Here is a 26,670-nt window from a genome sequence, read left to right as displayed (position 1 = left end):
GTATGTTAGTTGATTTTTGTTATCCCTGTTTATCTTATGTGTTTATGCACTAGCATTTCTGTCCCAGGCCTCCTGGGGGAGAGGAAGGCAACAGCTTAGGGTATGGCAGGAAAACAGTAAAGCTGGGTGCCCAAACCTCCTCACCTTTAGAGGTACCTTTGGAAGCAGGACTCGTTAGAGCCCTGGCTCCAGGGATGGTGCAGGGCCCCTTTCCTAATCTCGTACAGTTACAGAGTGACAGATTTGGCGCACGATAGAGCTTGGAATGGAAGGAGCACAGTTTGACTTTTTGAATGGAAAATTGGCTGAAATCAAGAGCAGATGCCATGTTGTGTTTGGAGAACCCCTGATGTGCCTGATGTTGTCACTACAATGGACTCTGCTCTCACCCTTTCTGAGCAGCTGCCCAGTTAACATACTAGGGATGACTCTGATTTTTACGAATAGTACCGTAAGCAGTGGTAGAGAGGGACTTGAAGAGTGGGATGCTGAGATAAAAGTTATCTGCATAGAGGTGATAATCTTGTTCTTTCAGTGGGTGCACCAAATTCCACACAATTTTCCTACTCACTCCCTGGATGGGGCATTCAGGGGGTTGCATCTGGATGTCCTTTCCTTCATAAACCCTAAACTTGTGGGCGCATCCTGAGGTACTCTCACACAGTTTGTAGAGCTTAATTTCGTACCTGGCCCTCTTACTGAGCAGGTATTGCCGGATTTTGATCCCCCCCTTGACATGTATTAGCGACTTATCAACACTGATGTCCTTTTGGGGAACGTACACCTCAGAAAACTTCATCATTTCTACCTTGTCTACAAGGGTCCAGTTGGCAGATGATGAAGTGGGATTTTGGGATAAAAATTGTTGTGCGTACAAATGTGTCTGGGATGCCATGAGATTTAGAAAATCTTCAGAGAAAAGGTCAATTTCTGTGAAGCCAAAGTGTCAAATTGGATTCCTGATTGCGCCCCAAAATCAGGAATCTGTGGTTCATAACTTTTGGGAGGTGAGGTCCACAGGGGCTCATTAACTGTAGGCGCTGGTTCATTTTCTATCCTGGGGAGGTATTAACCCCTTCCCGACATGTGACGGTATAGTACGTCACATGTCGGGACCCCCGCTTTGATGTGCGCTCCGGCGGTGAGCGCACATCAAAGTCGCGACATGTCAGCTGTTTTTTACAGCTGACATGTGCGCGCAATAGCGGCGGGTGAAATCGCGATCACCCGCCGCTATTAACTAGTTAAATGCCGCTGTCAAGCGCAGACAGCGGCATTTAACTACCGCATCCGGCCGTGCGGCCGGATATGAGCGCATCGCCGACCCCTGTCACATGATCGGGGGTCGGCGATGCTCCTCCATTGTAACCATAGAGGTCCTTGAGACCTCTATGGTTACTGATTGCCGGTGGCTGTGAGCGCCCCCCTGTGGTCGGCGCTCACAGCACACCTGCATTTTAGCTACATAACAGCGATCTGATGATCGCTGTTATGTAGCAGAGCCGATCGGGCTGTGCCTGCTTCTAGCCTCCCATGGAGGCTATAGAAGCATGGCAAAAGTAAAAAAAAAAAGTTTTTAAAAATGTGAAAAAAATAAAAAAAACATAAAAGTTTAAATCACCCCCCTTTCGCCCCAATCAAAATAAATCAATAAAAAAAACCAAAAACCTACACATATTTGGTATCGCCGCGTTCAGAATCGCCCGATCTATCAATTAAAAAAAAGCATTAACCTGATCGCTAAATGGCGTAATGAGAAAAAAATTCGAAACGCCAGATTTACGTTTTTTTGGTCGCCACGACATTGCATTAAAATGCAATAACGGGCGATCAAAAGAACGTATCTACACCAAAATGCTATCATTAAAAATGCCAGCTCGGCACGCAAAAAATAAGCCCTCACCTGACCCCAGATCACGAAAAATGGAGACGCTACGAGTATCGGAAAATGGCGCAATTTTGTTTTGTTTTGTTTTTTGCAAAGTTTGGAATTTTTTTTCACCACTTAGGTGAAAAATAACCTAGTCATGTTAGGTGTCTATGAACTCGTAGTGACCTGGAGAATCATAATGGCAGGTCAGTTTTAGCATTTAGTGAACCTAGCAAAATAGGCAAGCAAAAAACAAGTGTGGGATTGCACTTTTTTTGCAATTTCACTGCACTTGGAATTTTTTTCCCGTTTTCTAGTACACGACATGCTAAAACCAATGATGTCGTTCAAAAGTACAACTCGTCCCGCAAAAAATAAGCCCTCACATGGCCAAATTGACGGAAAAATAAAAAAGTTATGGCTCTGGGAAGGAGGGGAGCGAAAAACGAAAACGGAAAAACGGAAAAAGCTCCGGGGGTGAAGGGGTTAAGAGACAAAAAGTGAATAAAAAATGAACACCAAAATATGCATCCATTTTTGCTCTGTTCGCCATGGATTCAGTAATTTTTAAAGGGAACCTTACAGCAGCTTTTTACCATGTAATCTTGGAGCAAGGTGATGTAGAGGCAGAGACCCTGATTCCAGCGATGTGTGACTTACTAGGCTGTGTGTGTAGCATCTTGCTCCCAGATTACATGGTAAAAAGCTGCTGTCAGATTCCCTTTAAAAATAACTGAATCTTTTGCCAACAGAGCAAAAACGGATGCATACGTTGGTGTTAATTTTTCAATCACTTTTTGTCTCTGAACACCTCCAGTGCTTCAAAACAGATGTGTTAAAGGGTGAATTAACAGATCACTGTCCATAGACTTTAGTGTTAGCCCCCCTAAAAAAAAACGGGTACTGTTGCTATTTGCTTTGCTTTATTGACAACTTTAAAAAAATTAGGCAGACTGTTTTTTAATGAATTTCAAAAAACAGATTGCAGCTGGATTGCACTTGCACTGTAGACATTCTAGAACATTTCCGTCCGAACTCAAATGATTGGATCATGCAGGGTCGACGTCAGCACCTGGCACACCCGGGCAAGAGCTGGAACCATGAGCAGGCGGTGGGGTACTCACTATCGGGGACACCGCTGCGACGTCTTTCCTAGTCTTCTGACTGTGACATTCAGGTCAGAGCGCACAATGACGTAATATCTGTGCACCATCTGCCTGAGCTGTCACAGAGCAGAGAGCCGGAAGACAGTGACACTGAGGAGTCCGGAGCAGAGCAATGAATGGTGAGTATGTATTTTTTTATGTTTGAAGCAATATATGAGGACCATCATATACTGGAGCATCATGTATGGGCCCATTATACACTGGAGCATCATATAAATATGGGCCCATTATACATTGTAGCATCATATATGGGCCCATCATACATTGGAGCATCATATATGGGGACTATCATATACTGGACCATCATATATGGACCACCATATATGGAGCATTATATGGGCCCATTATATATGGAGCATTTTATATGGAGCATTATATGTGCCCATCATACACTGGAGCATCTTATGGGGTCCATTATATATGGAGCATTATATGGGCCCATCATATAGGGGGCCCGTTATATATGGAGCATTATATGGAGCAATCATACACTGGAGCATCATATATGGGGCCCATTCTATATGGAGCATTATATGGGGCCCATTCTATATGGAGCAATATATGAGGCTCATTATACTGTATGGAACATTATATGGGGCTCATTATACTGTATGGAGCAATATATGGGGCTCCTTTATGGAGCATTATATGGGCCCATCATATGTGGAGCATTATATGGGCCCATCATATTTGGAGCATCATACACTGGAGCATCATATATGGAGTATTACATGGACCCATCAAATATGAAGGATTTTATATGGAGCATTATATGTTCCCATCATACACTGAAGCATCATATGGGACCCATTATATATGGAGCATTATATGGGCCCATCATATATGGGGCCCATTCTGTATGGAGCATTATATAGGGCTCATTATACTGTTTGGAGCGTTATATGGGGCTCACTATACTGTATGGAGCAATATATGGGGCTTATTATTCTTTATGGAGCTTGATATGGGGCTCATTATACTGTATGGAGCAATATATGTGGCTCATTATACTGTTAACAGGAGGACAAAAAGAGCAAACTGATTATATCTAAAAGATATATCATTTTATTATATCATAGAAAAGGTAAAATGTCACAACAATATATAGAACACCAAAAAACAATGCAGACTGTTATGAACCCCACCCACACCTATCCCCACCACACATATACACTTCAGTCCCTGGAAAGATAAATAAAGGTCCAAAGACCGTAACTCAGGGAAAAGATAGTGCGTCCAAACATGGACGTCAGGGAAGCAGCATGCATGAACCAGATGATCGGGAATAAAGTTACACCCGTCTATCTAACATCTAAGGTGTAATAGTGCATGGCAAGAAATGCAGCGCTTACCAACAGATGAGTGGAAACAAAGAGGGGGGTGGATGGAGGGTCCCGACACGCGTTTCGCGGCAGGTAGAGGCCGCTTTTTCAAGGGAGTGTGTCTCAGGTCCCTGCAGGACCTTCTAATAACCCCATGAACTTAGTCACATGGCCTGAAACGGCCAATCAGGACGGCTAGAGTCGGCACATGCGCACTGCGGCCGTCAGGTCCTGAACTGCAGATAGGGCGTCACAGGAAGTGCGCACACACCAGGGGGGAGCCCACCAAGCGGTGCACACACCGTAAAGACGCCCACCCGCAGACAGGAAACAATAGGTCGCAGATGCGCACAGCCATGAGAGCATGTATGAGGACAATTAACTGGATGAAAAAAAAAAGTGTAACAACCTGGCTGCATATAACTATAACATCACAAAATGTATACAAATTACAAAAGTTGAAATCATCCAAAGTCGATGATATAATAAAATGATATGATATCTTTTAGATATAATCAGTTTGCTCTTTTTGTCCTCCTGCTGTTATCTGATACTGTTTGGAGCTGATTTTTGATTTGGGTTTGCAGACAGATATTCTCTGCCACCCTGGTCTCTAAGTATGTACATGGGATTTTGGTTGCTACTCATTAGGCCATGTTCACACAGTGCGTTTTTTACTGCGGTTCCGCAGCTTTTTTCCATGCAGGGTACAATACAATGTACCCTATGGAAAACAGGAACCGCTGTGCACATGATCCTGAATTTAAAAAAAAAAGCCGCGCTGAATAGCTGCGGGAAAAAAAGAAGGAGCATGTCACTTCTTTGTCCGAAACTGCAGCGGTTCTGCACCCATAGACCTCCATTGTGAGGTCAAACCCGCAGTAAAACCCGCAGATCAAAAATATATCTGCGGGTTTAATTGCGGTTTGTGGTGCAGAACCGCTGCAGCAGGAAGTGCGGGGAAGCGGCCGGAAGTGCGTGGGCGGAAGTGCGTGGGCAGAGTGTGTTCCGAAGTGACGGAGGCATACCGTCGCATGGGGATCGTGATTGATTTGGTATGTGTGTGTGTGTGTGTGTGTGTGTGTGTGTGTGTGTGTGTGTGTGCGTGTGTGTCCCCATGCGACGATAGTGCCTCCATTGTGCTAAGTCGCCGTATGGGACTACTACTCCCATCCGGTATTAGGATGGGAGAGTTGTCCCTGTGTCCGGCGACTTAGCACAATTGTAAAGTTACACAAAACACCTACACACAATACACATACATGACACACAGTACATACAACACATAACATAGAGTATATACTCACCAACAGCACACTTGTAGGCGAAGCCCTCGATCCTCCAGGAAAAAATCACAAAATAAAAAATCAAATTCATACTCCCTGTCCGCAGAATCCATAAAACGAGTGTCCCACGCCGATCCCCTGCTCTCCGGCGATACACTGCCAGGAGCGAAGCTCCTAGCAGTGTATCGCGTACTGTTCCGGAGTTCAATGGCTCCGGCGTCTCGGTTAACGGCAGTACAGCTGCGTTGAACTTTCCCACGCAGCACTGCCGTTAAGCGAGAGTGCCGGGTCAATGACCGCCGGTAAACTCGCTCGCGCATGCGCAGTGACACACCGACAGGAACTATGGCTCCTGTCAGTGTGTTGCTGCAGCCGTGGAGAGCAGACATATCTCTGGATGTGTCTGTTCTCCATGGAAGATCTTCGTGGGACCCTCGATGGATTTCTGCGGACAGGGCCAGGGAGTATGAATTTGTTTTTTTATTTTTCATCTTTTTCAGGTCGAGGGTCTTCAGGACGGATTGAGCGTACAATAAAATATGGTCAAAAAGTGGGTGTCTTTATTTCATTAAAATATTTTTTTTCTAGTGTTTGTGTTTTTTTTTTTTACCCTTTCATTGGATTAATAATGGATAGGCGTCTTATTGACGCCTCTCCATTATTAACCGGGCTTAATGCCACCTTACAATAGCAAGGTGGCATTAACCCCTCATTACCCCATATCCCACCGCTACAGGGAGTGGGAAGAGAGTGGCCAAGTGCCAGAATAGGCGCATCTTCCAGATGTGCCTTTTCTGGGGTGGCTGGGGGCAGATGTTTGTAGCCACGGGGGGGGGCCAATAACCATGGACCCTCTCCTGGCTATTAATATCTGCCCTCAGTCACTGGCTTTACCATTCTGGCGGAGAAAATTGCGCGGGAGCCCATGCCAATTTTTTCCGCCATTTAACCCTTTGATAGCATTAATAATGGATAGGCGTCTTATTGACGCCTCTCAATTATTAACCGGGATTAATGCCACCTTACAATAGCAAAAATACGTGCAACGGAAATACGTGGCACTGAAATACGTGGCACGTATATACGTGGCACTTAAATACGTGATACGTGGCACTTAAATACGTGGCACTGAAATACGTGGCACGTATATACGTGGCACTGAAATACGTGGCACGTATATACGTGGCACTGAAATACGTGGCACGTATATACGTGGCACTTAAATACGTGATACGTGGCACTTAAATACGTGGCACTGAAATACGTGGCACGTATATACGTGGCACTTAAATACGTGATACGTGGCACTTAAATACGTGGCACTGAAATACGTGGCACGTATATACGTGGCACTGAAATATGTGGCACGTATATACGTGGCACTTAAATACGTGGCACTGAAATACGTGGCACGTATATACGTGGCACTGAAATACATGGCACGTATATACGTGGCACTTAAATACGTGATACGTGGCACTTAAATACGTGGCACTTAGGCTACGTTCACATTTGCGTTGTGCGCCGCAGCGTCGGCGCAACGCACAACGCAAACAAAAACGCAGCAAAACGCATGCACAACGCTGCGTTTTGTGCCGCATGCGTCCTTTTTTTGATTGATTTTGGACGCAGCAAAAATGCAACTTGCTGCGTCCTCTGCGCCCGGACGCGTGCGCCGCAGTGACGCATGCGGCGCAAAACGCAAGCGCGACGCATGTCCATGCGCCCTCATGTTAAATATAGGGGCGCATGACGCATGCGGCGACGCTGCGGCACCCGACGCTGCGGCGCAGACCGCAAATGTGAACGTAGACTTAAATAGCTGGATAGAGCTGGATCCGCGGGCTGTGATCTGGCCTACGCTCAGCACTCTGCGGAGCGCTGTCATTCAAAACACGTCCACTCATTTTGGTGTTTAGTCCCAAAATGGAGGATGGAAGAAGAAAAGGGTTGGACAAGGAAATGACATCATTTCTTTTTTTTTTTTTCCCCCACTGCAGTTAAAGCTTTATTTGTGTCAAACAGACAATCTGCAGAGAAAACTGCATAAAAAACCGCATCAAAAAACGCACCAAAAAACGCACCAAAAACGCACCAAAACGCACCAAAAACCGCACCTGCGTTTTCTGCCAAGAGCTGCGGTTTTTGTCCTGAAAAAAAAGGATTGAAATCAGGAACGTGTGAACATACCCTTATACTGTATGGAGTATTATATGGGGCTCATTATTCTGTATCTAAGCGCTATGTGATGGCAATAATACTGTATGGAGCAATATATGGGGTCCATTATTCTGTATGGAACATTATGTGGTGCCCGTAATACTGTATGGAGCAATATATTGGGCTCATTATACTGTATGGAGCAATATATGGGGTTCATTATTCTGTATGGAGCACTATGTGGTGCCCATAATACTGTATGGAGGACTATACTGTCTGGTTTCTGAACTATTGTAAAATTTACAATAGATATCACTCATGTACTTTATTTATATTTCTCTGCTGTATCTGTGCATCATGAATTATGGTATGTGTTAAAGGGGCCCTCTGAGACTCTTTCGTCCGGGGACCACGAGTACCTGAGCCGACCCTGGAATCATATTCTGGATAATTTTTTATTTGTAAGCATATTCTGACTATAAGGCTAAGTGCACACGTTGCACAATGCGGCAATTCTGCAACTCCTGCCGCGGGTATATCGCATGCGGAATTAGCATGCATATTCCCGCAGAAAACTAGCGTTTTGCAAGCATAATTAGCTTGCAGAATGCTAGCGTTTTCCAAGCGATCTGTAGCATCGCTTGGAAAACTGATTGACAGGTTGGTCACACTTGTCAAACATAGTGTTTGACAAGTGTGACCAACTTTTTACTATTGATGCAGCCTATACCGCATCAATAGTAAAAGATAGAATGCTAAAAATAATTAAAAAAATTAAAAAAATGGTTATACTCACCTTCCGCAAACAGCCGATATCCTCAGCGGCTTCTGTTCCTATAGATGGTGTGTGTGCAGGACCTTCGATGACGTCACGTGACCGCGACGTCATCGTGGTCATGTGACCGCGACGTCATCGCAGGTCCTTCACACACAACATCTATAGGAACGGAAGTGGCCACGAGGCAGGAAGACTCCGGGGGCCATCGAAGGTGAGTATATCATGATTTTTAATTTTAATTATTTTTTTTTCTTTTAACAATTATATGGTGCCCAGTCCGTGGAGGAGAGTCTCCTCTCCTCCACCATGGGTACCAACCACACATGATCTGCTTACTGCCCACATGGTGGGCATAGCCCCCTGCGGGAAGTAAGCAGATCAATGCATTCCTAGGTGTGCGGAATCCCCGTGATTCCGCAAATTTAATGAACATGCTGCGTTTTTTCTGGAATGCGATTCCGCTCAGGAAAAAAATGCAGCATGTGCACAAAAAATGCAGATTGCATTCTATTAAATAGGATGCTTACTGTGAGCATTTTTTTCGCGTTTTTATAGCAAAAAACCGCGAAAAATCTGCTACGTGTGCACACAGCCTAAGGGGCCTTTCGTCCGGGGGCCCACAAGTACCTGGAGCCAACCCTGGAATCATATTCGGGATAATTTTTTTATTTGTGAGTATATTCTGACTATAAGACGCACCCCCAAAATATGGTAATTCACTTTAGTGGAGAGATCACGGTACCTGGGCTGCGTTTGTGGAAATGAATAATCTTCGACAGTATAAAATAAAGGTTTTTTTGCTAACAATAATAGTTATCATTAATTGCTGCTCAACAATGCCTTTTTTAGGATCTTTTGCCAAGTTATTTTGTGCACCAACATTTGGATGTCCTATGTTTCACACCATGGTCCATATCATTTTCTTCTGTATATATGAACATTGAACAGTACCACTTCATGGTGGCTCAGTGGTTAGCACAGCAGCCTTGCAGCGCTGGAGTCCTGGGTTCAAATCCCATCAAGGACAACATCTGCAAGGAGTTTGGATGTTCTCCCCGTGCTTGCGTGGGTTTCCTCTGGTTTCCTCCCATACTCCAAAAACATACTGATAGGGAATTTAGATTGTGAGCCCCATCGGGGACAGTGATGATAATGTATGCAAACTGTAAAGCGCTGCGGAATAAGTTAGCGCTATATAAAGATTGTTATTATTATTACTTCTCCTGTCCCGTATATTAGGTGTAATTTGGAGTATCTGTATTATTCTGTTTGTATAGTGGTGTGAAAAAGTGTTTGCCCCTTCCTGATTTCCTATTCTTTTGCATGTTTGTCACACTTAAATGTTTCAGATCACCAAACAAACTTAAATATTAGACAAAGATAACACAAGTAAACACAGAATGCAGTTTTTAACCCCTTTCTGCCATCCGACGTACTATTCTGTCCATGTGACTTGGGACTTAATTCCCATGGACGGAATAGTACGTCACATGCGATCAGCCACGCTCACGGAGGGAGCGCGGCCGAGTGTCAGCTGATTCTCACAGCTCTCAAACATGGAAATATTATAGCTCTCAAAATGTGGTGGTGCAAAAACTATTTTTTGCAATAAAAATCATCTTTTAGCGTGTGACAGCGGCCAAACATAAAAAACCCGCTATAAAAACCTGCTATAAATAGTAAATCAAACCCCCTTCATCACCCCTTAGTTATGGAAAAATAAATAAAAAAAGTGTAATTCCAGTTTCCCGTTAGGGTTGGGACTAAAGTTAGGGTTAGGGTTGGGGCTAAAGTTAGGGTTAGAGTTTGGATTAGGGATAGGGTTGGGATAAGGGTTAGGGGTGTGTTAGAGTTAGGTTTGTGGTTAGGGTTATGGTTAGGGCTGGGATTAGGGTTAAGGGTGTGTTGGGGTTAGGTTTGGAGTTAGAATTGGGGGGATTCCACTGTTTAGGCACATCACGGGCTCTCCAAATGCGACATGGCGTCTGATCTCAATTCCAGCCAATTCTGCGTTGAAAAAGTCAAACGGTGCTCCTTCCCTTCCGAGCTCTGCTGTGCACCCAAATAGTGAATTACCCCCACACATAGGGTATCGGCATACTCGGGACAAATTGGACAACAACTTTTGGGGTCCAATTTCTCCTGCCACCCTTGTTCAAATAAAAAATTGGAGGAGAAAAGATCATTTTTGTGAAAAAAATGATTTTTTATTTTTACGACTCTACGTTATAAACTTCTGCGAAGCACTTGGGGGTTCAAAGTGCTCACCACATATCTAGATAAGTTCATTAGGGGGTTTAGTTTCCAAAATGAGGTCAGTTGTGGGGGGTTTCCACTGTTTAGGCACATCAGGGGCTCGCCAAACGCGTCATGGCGTCCGATCTCAATTCCAACCAATTTTAGTTTGAAAAAGTCAAACGGTGCTCCTTCCCTTCCGAGCTCTTCCATGCGCCCAAACAGTGGTTCCTCCCCCCCACATATGGGGTATCGGCGTACTCAGGAAAAATTGAACAACCACTTTTGAGGTCCAATTTCTCCTATTACCCTTGGTAAAATTTAAAAAATTGGATCTGAAGTACATTTTTTGTGTAAAAAAAAAAAAAAGTTAAATGTTCATTTTTTTTAAAACATTCGAAAAATTCCTGTGACTCACCTGAAGGGTTAATAGATTTCTTGAATGTGGTTTTGAGCACCTTGAGTGGTACAACTTTTAGAATGGTGTCACTTTTGGGTATTTTCTATCATATAGACCCCTCAAAGTGACTTCAAATGTAATGTGGTCCCTTAAAAAAATGGTGTTGTAAAAATGAGAAATCATTGGTCAACTTTTAACCCTTATAACTTCCTAACCAAAATAATTTTGGTTCCAAAATTGTGCTGATGTAAAGTAGAGGTGTGGGAAATGTTACTTATTAAGTATTTTGTGTAACATATCTCTGTTCTTTACGGTCATGAAAATTCAAAATGTGGAAAATTGCAAAATTTTTGCCAAATTTCCACTTTTTTTTTTTTTTCACAAATAAACGCAAGTCATATCAAATAAATGTTACCACTAACATGAAGTACAATATGTCACGAGAAAACTGTCAGAATCCCCGGGATCCATGTAAGCGTTCCAGAGTTATTACCTCATAAAGGGACAGTGGTCAGAATTGTAAAAATTGGCCTGGTCATTAACTTGCAACCACCCTTGGGGGTTAAGGGGTTAAAATAAGGTTTTTATTATTAAGGGTCCTCTAAATTTAATAACTGGTTGGGCTACCCTTAGCAACAACAACTGCATTCAAGCATTTGCGATAACTGGCAATAACTCTTTTACAACGCTCTGGAGGAATTTTGGCCCACTCATCTTTGCAGAATTGTTGCAATTCAGCTACATTGGAGGATTTCCGAGCATGAACTCCTTTTTAAGGTCATGCCACAGCATCTCAATTGGATTAAAGTCAGGACTTTGACTAGGCCACTCCAAAATCTTAATTTTGTTTTTCTAAACCATTCAGAGGTGTACTTGCTGGTGTATTTTGGATCATTGTCCTGCTGCATAACCCAAGTGTGCTTCAGCTTGAGGTCAGGAACAAATGGCCAGACTTTATTTTTTTGGTAGACAGCAGAATTCATGGTATCATTTACCACAGCAAATCTTCCAGGTCGTGAAGCAGCCAAACAGCCCCAAACTATCACACTACCACCACCATATTCCTTTTCTGAAATGCTGTGTTACTTCTACTCCAGATGTAGTGGGACATACACCTTCCAAAAAGTTAAACTTTTGCCTCATCAGTCGACAGAGTATTCTCCCAAAAGTCTTGGGGATAATCAATATGTTTTCTGGCAAAACTGAGACAAGTCTTTATGTTCTTATTACTCATCAGTGGTTTTGTCTTGGAACTCTTCCATGCAGGCCATTTTTGCCCAGTCTCTTACTTATTGTGGAGTCATAAACACTGACCTTAACAGAGGCAAGTGAGGCCTGCAGTTCTTTGGATTTGTTGTAGGATCTTTTGTGACCTCTTGGATGGGTAAATAGAAATAAATTGTAGCCAACAGCACTTCAACGCAGGAATGCACGTTCCAATCCAATGGCCCAGTTGGAGAGAAGGCACAGTCCAGTACAAAAAAGGAACAGCATCCCATAATAGAGCTTTATTCTGCCATCATGCAACGTTTCGACCATAATAGGTCTTTGTGAACATTATATAATGCAGATGAGTGAGATGGAGGTGCTACCTCAAGTTTCAACCTATTCACATCCTATCAGTATGTGAGGTTTATCTTCCAAAGGAGGCTAAACGGTATGGAAATTTTGTGTAAAAGATCAGATCTGTGCGTGTCTCATGGAAGCTACCTGAAAACAGAGCAAAGACTGCAAAATTGCCAGACCTCCATTACTGTCCACCTAAGTGGATCAACAGAGTAGAGTGGCTACTGAAAACATCACAAATAACAGATGACTTATGAATTTTAATTAAACTTTTATGAACATGTCCATGATGAGGAAATCAAGAAAGGAGAAACTGGACAGAATAATAAAAATAATTTTTAGTTCTATAGTGCCAACATATTCCGCAGCACTTTATATCTTCGAGGGGACTTGTACAGACAATAAAGACTTTACAGAATAACATATAAATCAATAGATACCAAAAGAAGTGAGGGCCCTGCTTGCAAGCTTATGATCTATGAGGAAATCTTGGAGACACGTAAGGAGAATGGTAAAAAATGGTTGTATTGTATGGTCCAGCCTGATAAAAATACATAGGGGGATTCACAACTCTGTATGTACAAGTACTGACACAGAGAGCTAATAAGTGAGTGGAGGGTGTGTAAACACATGCTAAGAGGGCCCTGATTTTGAGGAAATTTTTGTATGGGCAAAACAGGGATACTTAGATAAGTGTGGTGCGGTGATATGCCAGTCTAAAGAAATGTATTTTAGGCTACACTTAGATCTGTGGATATTTGGGATTAATCAAATTGTCCTCGGTAGTGCATTCCAAAGGATTGTCAAAGCATGCAAGAAGTCTTGGAGACGGGAGGTTCAGATTATTGAGGATGTTAGGGTACCGTCTCACATAACAATTTACCAACGATTACGACCAGCGATACGACCTGGCCATGATCGTTGGTAAGTCGTTGTGTGGTCGCTGGAGAGCTGTCACACAGACCGCTCTCCAGCGACCAACGATGCCGAGGTCCCGGGGAACCAGGGTAAACATCGGGTTACTAAGCGCAGGGCCGCGCTTAGTAACCCGATGTTTACCGTGGTTACCAGCGTAAAAGTAAAAAAACCAAAACCGTACATACTCACATTCCGGTGTCCGCCAGGTCCCTCGCAGTCTGCTTCCCGCTCTGACTGACTGCTGCCGTAAAGTGAAAGCAGATCACAGCGGCGACGTCACCGCTGTGATCTGCTCTCACTTTCCGGCCGGCAGTCAGACAGAGCGGGAAGCAGACGGCAAGGGACCTGAAGGACACCGGAATGTGAGTATGTACGTTTTTTTTTTTTTTTACTTTTACGCTGGTAACCACGGTAAACATCGGGTTACTAAGCGCGGCCCTGCGCTTAGTAACCCGATGTTTACCCTGGTTACAAGCGAACGCATCGCTGGATCGCTGTCACACACAACGATCCAGCGATGACAGCGGGAGATCCAGCGACGAAAGAAAGTTCCAAACGATCTGCTACGACGTACGATTCTCAGCAGGATCCCTGATCGCTGCTGCGTGTCAGACACAGCGATATCGTATGGATATCGCTGGAACGTCACGGATCGTACCGTCGTAGCGACAAAAGTGCCACTGTGAGACGGTACCCTTAGTCTGAGGTAATTAGAAGAACGGAGAGCACGGGTAGGGTAGCAGACTGAAATGAGGGAGGAGATGTACAGTTAGGTCCATATATATTTGGACAGAGACAACATTTTTCTAATTTTGGTTATAGACATTACCACAATGGATTTAAAAAAAAACAATTCAGATGCAGTTGAAGTTCAGACTTTCAGCTTTCATTTGAGGGTATCCACATTAAAATTGGATGAAGGGTTTAGGAGTTTGAGCTCCTCAACATGTGCCACCCTGTTTTTAAAGGGATCAAAAGTAATTGGACAATTGACCAAGGCTATTTCATGGACAGGTGTGGGCAATCCCTTCGTTATGTAATTCTCAATTAAGGTGATAAAAGGCCTGGAGTTGATTTGAGGTGTGGTGCTTGCATTTGGAAGGTTTTGCTGTGAAGTGAACATGTGGTCAAAGGAGCTCTCCATGCAGGTGAAACAAGCCATCCTTAAGCCGCGAAAACAGAAAAAAACTATCTGAGAAATTGCTACAATATTAGGAGTGGCAAAATCTACAGTTTCGTACATCCTGAGAAAGAAAGAAAGCACTGGGGAACTCATCAATGCAAAAAGACCTGGGCGCCCACAGAAGACAACAGTGGTGGATGATCGCAGAATAATTTCCATGGTGAAGAGAAACCCCTTCACAACAGCCAACCAAGTGAACAACACTCTCCAGGAGGTAGGCGTATCAATATCCAAATCTACCATAAAGAGAAGACTGCATGAAAGTAAATACAGAGGGTCCACTGCATGGTGCAAGCCACTCATAAGCATCAAGAATAAAAAGGCTAGACTGGCTTTGCTAAAAAACATCTAAAAAAGCCAGCACAGTTCTGGAAGAACATTCTTTGGACAGATGAAACCAAGATCAACCTCTACCAGAATGATGGAAAGAGAAAAGTATGGCGAAGGCGTGGTACAGCTCATGATCCAAAGCATACCACATCATCTGTAAAACACAGCGGAGGCAGTGTGATGGCTTGGGCATGCATGGCTGCCAGTGGCACTGGGTCACTAGTGTTTATTGATGATGTGACACAGGACAGAAGCAGCCGAATGAATTCTGAGGTATTCAGAGACATACTGTGTGCTCAGATCCAGCCAAATGCAGCCAAACTGATTGGTCGTCGTATCATACTACAGATGGACAATGAGCCAAAACATAAAGCCAAAGCAACCCAGGGGTTTATTAAAGCAAAGAAGTGGAATATTCTTGAATGGCCAAGTCAGTCACCTGATCTCAACCCAATTGAGCATGCATTTCACTTGTTAAAGACTAAACTTCAGACAGAAAGGCCCACAAACAAACAACAACTGAAAACCACCGCAGGCCTGGCAGAGCATCAAAAAGGAGGAAACACAGTGTCTGGTGATGTCCATGAGTTCAAGACTTCAGGCAGTCATTGCCAACAAAGGGTTTTCAACCAAGTACTAAAAATTAATATTTTATTTAAAATTATTGAATCTGTCCAATTACTTTTGGTCCCTTTAAGAACAGGGTGGCACATGTTAAGGAGCTGAAACTCCTAAACCCTTCATCCAATTTTAATGTGGATACCCTCAAATGAAAGCTGAAAGTCTGAACTTCAACTGCATCTGAATTGTTTTGTTTAAAATTCATTGTGGTAATGTCTATAACCAAAATTAGAAAAATGTTGTCTCTGTCCAAATATATATGGACCTAACTGTATGTAGGGTGATGCTGATACATGGAATGCTTTGTGGGTGAGATTGGTAAGTTTATATTGAACTTTGTAGCGGATGGGCAGCCAGGGTAGTGACTGGCACAGGGGGGGAGGCATCGGTGTATCTGTTGGAAAAGAATATTGTCCTGGCTTCTGCTTTAAAGATGGATTGGAGAGGGAAGAGTTTAGTAAGAGGGAGACCGATCAGTAGAGAGTTGAAATCGTCCACACGAGAATGCATAACAGCTACAGTAAGAGCTTTTGCCAAGTCAAAGGTAAGAAAAGATCTAATTCTAGAAGTATTTTTGTGGTGCAGGTAACAAGAGCAAGTGAGTGAATGGATGTTGTGGGTGAAGGAAAGATCTGAATCAAGAGTGACCACAAGACAGTGGGCATGTTGCTGGGGAGTAATGGTAGAACCACACATGGAAATAACAATATCGGGCATAGGTAGATTACTGGAGGGAGGAAGACAAGGAGTTAAGTTTTTGACAAAATCAGTTTTAGATAAAGGGAGGACCTAATGTTAGAGACAGAGGAAAGACAATCATTGGTATTTTGTAGTAATTGCAGGGGTGATGCCAGGAGACGATGTGTATAATTGGGTATCATCCACATAGAGATGCTACTGAAAACCAAATGGTTTGTCCAATAGGGGCAGTATATAGAGAGAAAAGGAGGGGGCCTAGGACTGATCCTTGAGGAATGCCAACAGTAAGGGGAATAGGAGAGGAAGAAGAGCCAGCAAAAGACACAGTAAAGGCGAGGTCAGAGAGGTAGGAGGAGAACCAGGAGAGAATGGTAGAGGGGAGTATAATGAGGAGGAGCTGGTGATCCACACTGTCAAATGCTGTAGTGAGATCCAGGAGAATCAGCAGGGAGCAGTGACCGTTAGATATAGCTGTTTGTAGATCATTAGAGATTTCAGTGAGGGCAGTTTCAGTTGAGTGTAAAGAGCGAAAACCATATTGTAAAGGGTCAAGAAGAGAATTACCTGAAATATAGCGGATTAGACAGGAGTGGACCAAGCGTTCCAGGAGTTTAGATATGAAGGGAAGATTAGTGACAGGTCTATACTTAGAAGCACAGTTGTGGTCGAGGGATGGTTTTTTAAGTAATAGGTGTACGCAAGTGTGTTTAAATGAGGAGGGAAAGATACCAAATGAGAGGGATTAAATATTTTAGTTGGGTGAGTGGCCGGGAAAAGGGACTGGAGGAGATGTGAGGGAATAGGGTCACTGCTGCAGGTAGTAGGGCGAGAAGATGACAAGAGTCTGTTTACTTTTTCTTCAGTGACCATTTCAAAGACAGAAAGGGAGCTACGTGCAGTGCAGTAGGTAGGACAATGCATAGCATTAGGGGATTGTAAGAAAATGTCCTGTCTGATGTGGAACATTTTTTCTTTTAAATAATTGGCCGGATAATCAGTGCTGAGGTCGGAGATGGGGGGGCTGCATTCTTGGATTGAGGAGAGAATGAGAAGTGTCAAATAGTCGTTTAGAATTATTGGATAGTGCGATTATGAGGGTGTAGGTTTGTGTGGAGAGGTGAAGGCCACAGTTGTATGTTTTAAGTATAAATTTGTAATGGATGAAATCTTCAGCCAGATTGGATTTTCTCTACAGACGTTTGGCGCACTTGGAGGACCGCTGGAGAAAATGTGTTTGCAGCGTGTGCAAGGTTTGTCGCCGTCTGTGTTGAGGTGCTCTATGTGTAGGAGATGAAGCGTCATCCAGGGCACTTATCAATGTTTCATTATAATGTTTCGGTGTAGAATCAGGAAATGAGAGGGAGCAGATTGGGGCCAATGATGACTGAAAATTATTTGTTAGTTTCTGGGTGTTAAAAGGTACTTGTCAGCAGGTTTGTGCACAGTAACCTACACACAGTATCAGCTCGACGCCATTATACTGATTAAAGTGACCCGTCAGCAGTCTGCATTATGAATACCTAATCAGAGCACCACATAAAGAACCCCCCTCTAGGCCTGCCCCAGGGCACAGGCATATTATTAACTAAAAGCTGAAAATAGATTAAAGGGAACCTGTCACCTGAATTTGGCGGGACATTTTTGCGGTCATATGGGCGGGGTTTTCGGGTGTTTGATTCACCCTTTCCTTACCCGCTGGCTGCATGCTGGCTGCAATATTGGATTGAAGTTCATCCTGTGTCCTCCGTAGTACACGCCTGCGCAAGGCAATCTTGCCTTGCGCAGGCGTGTACTACGGAGGACACAGCATGAACTTCAATCCAATATTGCAGCCAGCATGCAGCCAGCGGGTAAGGAAAGGGTGAATCAAACACCCGAAAACCCCGCCCATATGACCGCAAAAATGTCCCGCCAAGTTCAGGTGACTGGTTCCCTTTAAATAACAACCACAAGACAGATTTCATCAACCAAGGTATCATTTTAATCAGTATAACGGCGCCGACCTGATACTGTCTGTACAATTCTGCTGGCAGGTTCCCTTTAATGGCACGTATATTCCTATATGTGTGGTAAGTGGGGATGTCCTGAGTGATGCAACAGTTCTTGACAGAATAAGAAAGAAGATTGTGGTCAGAGAGCAGGAGAGGGGAGTTAGTAAAATCATGCACTGAGCAGAGTGGGGAAAAGATCAGGTACAGAGTATTCCCGTCTTTATGTGTAGGAGAGTTAGTAAGCTGTAAAAGGCTAAAGGAGGAAGTTAGAGATAAAAAGTGAGTGGCAAATGGAGAAAGGGGATCACCAATGGGAATGTTGGAGTTCCCCATGATAAGGGTGAGGATGTCACAGGATAGGAATTGTGGGAGCCAGGTGTCAAAGTGATCCAGGAACTGACTGAAGGGGCAGTACATAACTGCCACTCGCAGGGAGTAGGGCCTGTAGAGTCTGACAGCGTGGACCTCAAAACAAGGGAAGAAAAGTGAGGGTAATGGGGAGGACAACCTGAAAAGTACATTTTGATAAGAGGAACAGACCAACACCTCCACCTGGTCTGTTGTTAGGTCTGGCGGTATATGAAAACTGTAGGCCACCAAATGAGAGTGCAGCAGCGGTGGTGGTGTTTGACTGCTGGATCCAGATTTCAGTAAGAAACAGAAGGTTAAGGAAATTTGAAAAGAAAAAGTCATAGATGTATGAGAGTTTGTTACAGGCTGACCGTGTGTTCCAGAGGTGAGAGGCAGCTGACAAGCAAACAAGGGTAATCCTTCCACTAGTGTACTGCCCGTCACAGCAGTTCCAGAGGTAAGAGGCATCTGAAAGGGGCGAGGCAGACCACCGAGTAGTGAGCAGCAGAAGCAGGGAGTTCACCAGACCACAGGCAGACGCTCAGGAGCCAGCAGCACAAAATACTCAGGCACTGGAAAACACATGACTCGGACTTCAATAATCAGGACAGACAGGAAATTCCATGACTGGGCAAGATCAAAGACTCCATCTTGGATCAGGGCGAACAGGCACAAGGAAAGTCCGTAATCCTTACACAGTCTCCCCCATAGAATATAATGTACTCCCCATAAAATATAACACAGCCTCCCCCTTAGAATATAATATATCCCCCATAATATATAACATAGCCTCCCCATAGAATATAATATACCCCCCATAGTATATAGCACAGCCCATGTAGCATATAGCATTTAACACAGCTCACGTAGTATATAACACAGCCTCCCCATAGAATATAATATACAACCCTTTAGTACAGTATATAGCACAACCACATAGTATATAACATGGTCCACGTAGCATATAGCACAGCCCACGTAGTATATAGCACAGCCCACCTAGTATATAGAACAGCCCACCTAGTATATAGAACAGCCCACGTAGTATATAACACAGCCCAAGTAGTATATAGCACTGCCACATAGTATATAGCACAGCACATGTAGTATATAACACAGCCCATGTAGCATATATCATGGCCCACATAGTATTTAACACAGCCCACGTAGTATATAGCACAGCCCACGTACTAGTATATAGCAAAGCCCTCGTAGTATATAACACAGCCACATAGTAAACACAGCTACATAGTATAACACAGCCCACGTAGTATATAGCACAGCCACGTAGTAAATAGAACAGCCACGTAGTATAGCACAGCCCACTTACTATATAGCACAGCCACTTACTATATAGCACAGCCACTTACTATATAGCACAGCCACTTAGTATAACACAGCCCACATAGTATAACACAGCCCACGTAGTATATAGTACAGCCACGTAGTAAATAGAACAGCCACGTAGTATAACACAGCCCACGTACCAGTATATAGCACAGCCCGCATCTTCCTGTTATAGTAAAAAAAAGTCCTCACCTGTCCTCGTGCCCACGCTGCTCCCTCCTCCTGTCTCCGAGTCTGCACTTCCCGACACACAGTGAGTGCGCGATGACGTCATTGCGCACCCGCAGTATCAGAGGCAGAGCAGGGAATGATGGGATCATTTGACGCTCTCTCCTCCATCATTGCTTTGAACTGTACTGGCAGACGCCGGTATAGTTCAATGCGGCGGGGGAGTCTGTGCTGGCGGCAGGCGGGCCCCCCTGCCTCACAGGGGCCCCATAGCAGCTGCGTGATGTGCCATTAGCTGGGGCCCCTGGGGGAGCGGGGCCCTAGGCAGCTGCCTGCCCCCAACGCCGACCCTGCCTGCAGGGGCCCCCTGGAGCTTCCGAGCCCCGCTGTAGCGGTTGAACCGGCGGTATGTCTGCCCATGTCTTAGCTCTAACACTAATTTAACTCATTAGCAATCTATCAACTAACATAAGACAGCAGGAGGCAATAAAATGCAGAGACATACAAGCAATCTTGCAGGCCAACATGGATCATAAACTGTAAAAGTAAGTGAGACCACAATATCATGGATTAAATAATTAAATATATACCATTAAATACCAGATATTTACAGACATAGGAATGGGATGCAGGCCTCAGAAGGGTTAGAACACAACAGATGAATGAACTATTGAATGAAAATTGACAAAATATGGCATTTAGATAAAATGTGCATAAATGTCCCAATGCATAATACTGTAGTAGAAGTCGACGAAAAAGACTGATTGTGGTCAGTGCCTCTGTAAATTAAATACAAAAAAATTTTTTTTCCAAACTGTTTTTATTAAACATTTTCAATTAAACATTTTCAACATTAACATATCAATATGCAAACATAGGTACACGGGATTATTTCCCTCTTTCCGGTATTACAGAAGCCCATTATTAAAGACGGTAACTAATTTAGCGTTCCAGTTTGCAAATTAAAGGCAAAATACCTCTCAATCAAGATAAAGCATAGAATTCAACATGGAAATACAATACGAGTGGACTACCATTCTGTAACTAGATAACCCTAAATGGTGAAAGAGGGGAAGTTATAGCCAAAGAGAAAATGAAGAACAACAAAAAAAAAAAAGGGGGGAGGGGTCAACAGACAGACTAGGGAAAGTCGAAGGGAGGGGGGAGGGGGAAACACACGGCTCCGCACTTCGCCCAATGTGTTATTTAAGAGACAACACCACTCACAAGGGTGCCCGGCCCGCTACCGTCTGTTCCAGGAACCATGTAGTTGTGCAGAAGCATTGTTTGAGCCTCTGTTGTATATGCGTCGGAAGAATGGGTATAAGTGGCTGCCATAGTTCAAAAAAATTTTGGGTTTTTAGTTCTTTCTGAAGGGATGCTTCCACCCAATCCATCCTAAATAGGAAGGAGAGTTTGTCCAGGAAGATCCTCAGGGTGGGCACATTAGGTGCCAGCCAGGTTTGTAAAATCGTTTTCCGGGCCGAGGCCGAAATCATGTACAAGAATTTTCTACCATAAGTGGGGATCACAGCCCCTTCATTAGTAATGTATCCGAAAAGAGCCCAGGCTGGAGTGAGAGCCACCCTATATGGTGTATGCGTATGAGTAAATACAAGTATGCGTTGCCAAAATTGTTGGATTTGTGGGCAAGCCCACAAGCAGTGGAACATGTCTGCCTCGACCTCTCCACACCTGGAACAGATCGGACTCGGTATATTACCCATAAGAAAGTTGCGCCTTGGCGAGATATAGGATTTATGCATAATCTTCAACGTCATTTCCCAATAAGATGTAAACGGTGTAAATTTAAGCGTATTCCTCAACATTTGTAGAATCAGAGTAGGTGTTAATGACGGGTCACTGAGCTGCCACTTCATTATTCCTGTGGAATGTTCTTCCCTCTCGGTCTCAGATCTTAGGAATGTATAGTAGTCTGACACAAGCCTTTTCGTCAGCTTGCATGTGGTAAGTTTGGTTATCAGCCTATCCTGCCAGTCATTATCACTGAAACCACAAGTAACACTCGTAATACAAAAAAAATTTAAATAAAAAAAAAAAAAAAAGTTCTTCTAGAGTACCGGATCCAGTATAAGGTTTGAGTACCAAAATATTAACCCCTTAGTGACTGGGCCAGTTTTTTTTTAAACTGACCAGTGTCACTTTATGTAGTAATAACGCTGGAACGCTTCAACAAATCCTATCGATTTTGAGATTGTTTTTTCATGACACATCATACTTTACAATAAAGGTAAATTTAGTGTTGCTAAGTTTTGCATTTATTTATAAAAGTATCAGAAATGTGACAAAAATAAATAAAAATGAGCAATTTTCAAACTTTGATGATCCCTTCAAACCAGATAGTTATACCTCACAAAACATTAATAAATAACATTTCCCTCATCTACTTTACATCAGCACCATTTGTAAAATGTTCTTTCATTTTGTTAGAAGGTTTAAAAATGTAGCAGTAATTTGTTATTTTTTCAAGGAAATTTACAAACCAGATTTTTTTTACGGACCTGTTAAATTTTTAATTGACTTTGCGGGTCTTATATTGGAAACCTCCAAAAGTGATGCCTTTTAAAAACCACACCTCTCAACGTATTCAAAATTGCTTTGGGGGTAGTTCAATAACTCTTCGGGTGTTTTGTCAGGAATGAATGCAAAGTGGCATGACAGAAATGAAAATGTTTATTTTTACGACCTAAATTTGGATATCTTTTGAACAGGCTGGGAGACTTTAAGCCCGGGTTTTGAGGATGAGGTGAATTGTGAAGAATTTTGATTCATGACTAATTAGCTTTTAAAGTTTTTGACAAGGATAATGGCTATTATATTTACCTGATGCTTTCACTGGAGACTTGATGAAAAGCCCTGAGATATCTGACTCCAGTTTGTTTTTCTACTTTTCAGATGAAAGTGGTAAATGAGTTAGTCAGATAGAACAGGTGAAGAGTTTTCTTATCAGAGGTGTTTTATTTTTATCGCTAGATCCTGGAAAACATGAAGGTAATGACGGCTCTGGGATTACAAAGACAAAAACTGGTTTCCTCTTGGGATGTTGGGTCTTGTTTTGCATTTCTAGCCAGTTCTTCCCTCATGACTCAATTGCCTCCAGGTAACAAGTGATTCCTCACGCAGCTCTCGAAGTGACATGATGTAACAAGGTCATTGAGGATTAGAACTTATGATTTTAGGGAAGCCAAACTTATTTTACCATTTTCAGATAGCATAAAATGTCTGTAACATTTCTGCTGGAGTATCAAAATGATGAAGGACATGATTTACTCATCTAGTTTGTAGCTGGTGGTGAACATAGCTCAGTAGGGACTCTGCAGAAGCCAGCTAGACGTTCTTTGAATTATACAATGGAAGCTGATAGAGATTATTGATGGAATCAGTGGCAAAAAAATGACTCGTATACACAACTTTATAATCACATGTGTCTCAGACAGCTAATAAGCCAAACCTCCGACTCCTCAATTTCCTGACCCCCAACTCTGACTCCACAGGACTGCCTCACTTCTGATCATGTACATAAAGTGCTGCACAGATTCATCTCAACTAAAAGCTGAGATCCTTAGATCATTTCAGAACTTTCTTAAATTATTATGATAAAAATTACAGCACATCCTGCACTGAACTACTGAACCCAATTTATTAAACATTTTATAAGTCGGTCCATTTTATACCAACTCCACCAAAATGAACACCAACTCCACGACTCCGATTCCGACTCCACAGGCCTACTAATAAGTGACTATGCTTGGGACTGCATCCTGGGTATCTCACCAGAAAGTCTATACACATATACTCGTAAGAAGGGTGAAGAGGGAGATTCCTTATACTTTACATCTTTTTTAATAAAGTAATCTTTATTGAAGTTTTCCAACAATTTTTACACAAAGATATTACCCGCTTCGGGTAAACACAGAAAATTAAGAACAACTGGGAAGGGGGGGGGGGGGGGGGGGATGGGACATGGAAAGGGAAAGACTAAATTAAATTAAAAACAAAAATTCCCATGCTACAAAAAAAAAAAAAGGGGCAAAACATACAGTCATCACCACTGTAATGCCTACAAAGAAAACATCTCGTTTTGGAGCTTCTAGCCATGCAATCATTATTGCTCATGGGTAAACATGGATCATATCTCTCGTAATCCTCTTTATTAAATCAAGCCCAATCTATATCTCACTAATTCCCTCCACGGGAGCACTGGTTCATCCATCCAGGCAGCCCAAAGTTGTTCAAATTTATTAATATTGCCTCTTTTTTTGTTCACACCTTTTTTCAAACTTATAAACCAGTTTATTTTGTTAATATATTCCTTTTTTGTTGGGCTCTCAGTATTCAACCAGTGTTGCGCTATTAGTTTCCTTGCTAAATAGCATTCGTGCTATAGCTATTTTACCCAGCTCAGTTGTCTGTAGATCTTCCACATACCCCAGCACACAAACTAAGGGCGTAGTTTCCAACACCTCCTTAAACACTCGTCTAATTAATCCTAGTACTTTCCTCCATTATCCCTCCAGTTTAGGACATGACCACATCATATGAAGTAGAGTAGCCGGCTCCACTCCACACCTAGGACAGCATGCGACTGCTCTGGCCCCAATCCTACACATAAACTCCGGTGTTCTATACACCTTATGTATTAAAGTTGAGAAAGTCTATGCACTTCACTAACAGAGAGTTGAGGTACCCTTTCCAATATCTCTATTAATTGACCTTCTTCTACTGGGCCGATCTCTGCCTCCCACCTCCCTTTACTATGAATTGGATGTTTGCTTAGCACTAATGTTAATAAAGATCTATATAGCCGCGGTATTATCCCAGATGATCTATTTGATCTACTAATTAACTGTATAACTGTATTTGGTACATAGACTTTCAAACCACTCTCCGTAAAGTCCGCATTGAATGCATGACATAGCTGGGATACCCTGCCCACCCCCTTCTCCCTCCAATTTCCAAAACCCACCAAACTTCTCAGATTAACTAACCATGGGGTGTCCCATATTGATGTAAATTGTGCACAACTCTCTATTAGTTGCAAATCTCTTATTTTCCACCATATTTTATGCATTAACAATAATGTGGGACTTTTTTTGGAGAAGATTTGAATTTGTTACCCTCTAGTGCTTCATGTAAAGATCGGCTATTTACTCCCCCTGCAAGAGATCCTTTAACACATTTTTACCTGTATCCTCCCATCCTCTAAAATATTGAACCTGGGCTCCCAAATAATAGACCCATGGGTAAGGAACCGCTAACTCCCTGTCTGATTTGTCCCTCTGCATATATACTCTACATCTTAGTTTAGCCATTGGAAACCAGCTCAAAGATCCACTTTTTTGGTCAGAATCGTAATGTACTTTAAGAATGTTTAAAACTATTTTTCTATTTTTTTGGGTAATCTCCTGATGTAAAAGCACAAAACTATAAATTCTGAAAGTTTTTTTTCTTACTGTTGACTATTTTTATGTAAAAAAATTGTAGAGATTTCACGTGATTGGCTTCGTTCAGACCTGAGTCTGTAGATCAGTGATACCACCATAAATGCATATTAAGTTCTCCCAATCACTTAGGGTATGTTCACACATGCCATTTATGCAGCATTGCTACATTTTTTTTCTACAGCCAAAACCTTTACTCTTGGCAGAAAGATACTGTATAAAAGTAACAAATAGCCTAGTTTTTTTGCTGCGTTTTCCAACCAGATTACATGTGTGATTTGTCTATAGTGCGTTTTAATAAAGTTAGTCAACAAAAACGTAGCTCAAATTTTTTGCTGCAATTTTTACTTTTTTTTCCCAGTTTTTCCTTTCAAAGATTAAAAAAATGATCCAAAAACCCTTAAAGAATTGACATGCTTTATATTTTTAAAAATGCTGCCATACTCCAATACAGTCAGGAAAATTAAAGCTGCATGTGTATGAGATTTCTGAAATCTCAAAGTTTTTGCTGGCACTGTAAAATCCAGCTTTGTTTCTTATCAGAAAAATATTCCAAAAAAACGCCATGTGTGAACATGACCTTAGGTTAGTAGTGGTTTAAGGACCTTTAATTCTGGCAACAGTTTCCTGGGACCATTGGCTACTAATTGTTGTTATTGTTAGGTGTAAACTTAACTTTTGTACTAGGAGCAAATTTCTGTCTTGACTGCCCACAACTTAGCACAAAATTACTCTTTAGAAGAATTACAAGACTATAAAATCACAGGATCATTCATGTTGTAAAGATGCTCCGAAAGTTGCCCATACACATTGGATC

The 26,670-nt window shown here is 42.7% G+C and overlaps 1 protein-coding gene across 1 annotated transcript in view; it reads left to right on the top strand.

Moving 5' to 3' along the window:
- B4GALT5 (beta-1,4-galactosyltransferase 5) overlaps positions 1-26,670 on the top strand; it is a 103,092-nt gene that overhangs the window by 32,435 nt on the left and 43,987 nt on the right.

The sequence above is a fragment of the Ranitomeya variabilis genome, chromosome 4 (assembly GCF_051348905.1).
Source record: "Ranitomeya variabilis isolate aRanVar5 chromosome 4, aRanVar5.hap1, whole genome shotgun sequence".
NCBI lineage: Eukaryota > Metazoa > Chordata > Amphibia > Anura > Dendrobatidae > Ranitomeya > Ranitomeya variabilis.
The sequence above is the reverse complement of the archived record's forward strand: the minus strand, read 5'-3'. Positions and strand labels throughout refer to the sequence as shown.